Source organism: Numida meleagris, chromosome 4 (genome assembly GCF_002078875.1).
Source record: "Numida meleagris isolate 19003 breed g44 Domestic line chromosome 4, NumMel1.0, whole genome shotgun sequence".
Taxonomy (NCBI): domain Eukaryota; kingdom Metazoa; phylum Chordata; class Aves; order Galliformes; family Numididae; genus Numida; species Numida meleagris.
The window spans coordinates 60,622,251-60,625,398 of NC_034412.1; the positions used below are offsets into that span (position 1 = coordinate 60,622,251).

The 3,148-nt window shown below is 34.7% G+C and overlaps 1 long non-coding RNA gene across 1 annotated transcript in view; it reads left to right on the forward strand.

The window, feature by feature from the left end:
- The window catches only part of LOC110398215, a 6,214-nt gene extending 3,728 nt beyond the window's left edge, over positions 1 to 2,486 (forward strand). The window contains exons 2-3 of the long non-coding RNA XR_002438262.1: positions 454 to 499; positions 2,358 to 2,486. This is a non-coding gene — a long non-coding RNA (uncharacterized LOC110398215). The remainder of the gene's footprint in view (positions 1 to 453; positions 500 to 2,357) is intronic.

Consider the following 3,148-nt stretch of genomic DNA (forward strand, 5'->3'; position numbering starts at 1 on the left):
CTTCCTTCCTTCCTTCCTTCCTTCCTTCCTTCCTTCCTTCCTTCCTTCCTTCCTTCCTTCCCTCTTTCATTCTTTCGTTCTTTCTCAGAGAACTGAGCCCTATCTGAGAAATGATTCTGACAATTGGATGTTTCTAAGTCTGAAAAAGAACTCCTGATCCCTCTGAGTCCTGCTGAACTCAGTGGGAAATTTAGGTATGTTTGTTATAATGATCATCAATCACTACAACTCCCAGCACAAATTTGTATCTATAAGATAGGCAGAATGATTACTTTGGCCATCATTTCATAACCCAGGGAAAAACTATTAGTTGAGGAGTTATATATAGTAAAAATAGTTTTCAATTAATAAAAAAAATGTTTTATCCAGTCTTGTCATTTCAAAGATTATATACATTTTTTAGCCAAACACTAATAATTGTTTGTATTATTTTTGTTTACAATTTTTTTGCAGGTACCCAGTGCAGTGATCAAGATATTTGAAAACAAAGACCACCTAGGTAATTGTCTGTTATTAGTATTTTTCTTGCTGCTTTTTTTTTGTGCTCTTATGAGTTCTACTAGCCAAAATGTAACTCTGGATTCATAATGCTCATTGGATTCATCAGAAACTAGATGAAACAAATTTATTAAATACACAATCTTAACAATACTTAAAATAATTATTTTTAAATACTATGCAAATACTAATGAGTCCCTATAGGGTACTTTTGTCTTGGGCATTGATATTTATATTGTTGTACTCATCTGACAGAAGATTAGGCCATGAAATTATCCAAGATCAGGCAGTGACTCATGAAGGTTATGATTAGAAGTCAGAAGTTCTTGAATCAGGGCTGAGTTCAGATCACTAAATCCTATCACCCTGCCTTATAATAGAAGCCAGGAAATGCTATTCCATGTTAAAATGAAAAGACCTAATTTCTCTCCTTAATTAAACTGGAAAAGACTTTGTTTGCAAGTTGTATCCATATAATGAAGAGAAAAAAACACAGTCTGAGATTTCAGTAACATAAGTGGTCAAAAATGTAATTGACTAAGAGGTTACCTTGAAGGAAAAAAAAACACAGTTCAAGTTAATAATCTTACTATATTTTCTCAGTATTATTCCAGTATCCTTCATTAGTGAAGTGAGTAAATATTATTCTGTAGCAAACAACATAGGAAACCAGCCATGCTTGTGCAATTTCTCTGAAACATCACAAGCTTTCAGGTGGAAAATGTATCTATCGTTTCTCTTCAGTCGTTTCTATTTCATTTTCAAGACCTCGCCCTGAAAAATCCTACTATTTGCATACATTGTAGTAATATCTTTCAAAGCAGTTGAAGGCAAGTTGCTAATTACATGCCGTGGGTGATGACTACTTGGCAGTAGAAAGACATTTCTATCTCTGGGCTTAGATAAAATACTGTTATAAGCATGCTGTGTTTCATTTTAATCAGGGTATGGAAACAATTGTCATCTTTGTAGAATGATCAAATGGCCAGCTTTGTAATTCAAGAAGTTCAAAAAATCATTAGGTATTTCCGTTCTGAGCTGCAAAAACATCACTTACTGCTCAAGTCACTGCCATGTAAAGTGTAGGAGAGATTCATTAATGAGGAGGACTGAATATTTTCTGTCAAAGTTTTCCAGGAAATTTGCTTGTGAAAAGAGAAGAAAGACTCTTCCTTCCCGTTATATCATATTCATAGGCTTCAAGCTAATAAGTATTAAAAAACTAGCAACACATTCAGAATGTACTAATTTAAGTTAGCTGTTTTGAATGTATGTCAGTTTGATTGAAAACTCCTTAGTAATATTGAAATTGTATAGAAGGAAGTGATAATGAGAATGGAAGAGAATTGAAGAGACACCAAGTTGCTATAAGCAGAGCCAACATTCTAAATATCTTTGCCCTTTTTAGTAATACATAATCAAATCTTCTGTTAAAATTGATTTTAGGATATGCAATGAAATAGGACATACTCTGGAGTGAGGAGAACTTCTATTAATACCCTACAGACTACTCCTTAAAATGTAAAGAGGAAAGCCCTAAAAAAAAAAGTTTTATTTTGCAAAGGGGAAAAAGAATCAAATTGGTATATCCAGCTCAGTATATATATTCAGTCCAGCAATAATCCAAACTCTTCCAAAAGCTGAATGTCATTTACAGTCAGCTGCAAAAATCTTTGTAATTTCATCTTTCCTTTCCCTCAGCAACAGTAAATCTGAGACCAAGACTAATTTATCTTATTTTATTTTAAGAAGCATCCTTCATCTATGCCTTCAGCTTCCACATAACCTTCCTTTTTTTCTATACAAATAAATACCTTTTGCCTTTTCTGTTCCTTGAACATGCAACACCTCAAACACAGCCTGGTTTCCCTGTGCCCTTGGAGGCAGCAAACAAAGAGCAATAAACAGAGGAGTTTGCACAGGACTTGGAAGTTATTCAGAATGCAAGGTAACGCACTGCAGGATCAATGACATGAATGTCTGCTATAAACTGGGAGCTCATCAACTGGAAATCACTGAGGTGAGAAAGGACATGGGTACTAGTCAAAGTCAGAGAATGTCTATCAACTGCTGAAGTGATGTGTCTGTGAAAAATTAGAAAATATCACAGTATTGCTTGCAGAGGAAAAAAGATGGAAATTTTTAAAGTGTTGATGCTATTGTATAAGGCTGCAATAAGTTCTGATCTGGAATGCTATTAGAAGTTTACAAAGAGTAATTCAAAGTGGAAGAGGTGGAGAGAATAACTCTGTGAGCAGGGCAATATGCAGTCTGTCTTATGACAGGCAAGGTGAAGGCTGAGAGGTGATGTAGCTGCTGCACGTGAGGGGAAGACAGAAATACATGAGGGTAACTAACCACTATTTAAGATGAAAGAGACTTCTGGTATAAAAATAATAGTGTAAGAACTGTGTACACAGACTGGAAATACAAAGGTTTTACATCATTAGAACTAAGGAGACTCATTCTTTGAACAGCGAGAGCAAAAGCTGTAGCTAAATTGAAGACAGAACTTGAGATACTACAGGACATTATTCATAAGACTGGTAGATTGGACTTGATGACTTAAGAGCAACTTATCAATCAATGACTCTATATTTTTTATTTATGCTTGCATCAACAACAACTAGAACACTGACAATAAATCCTC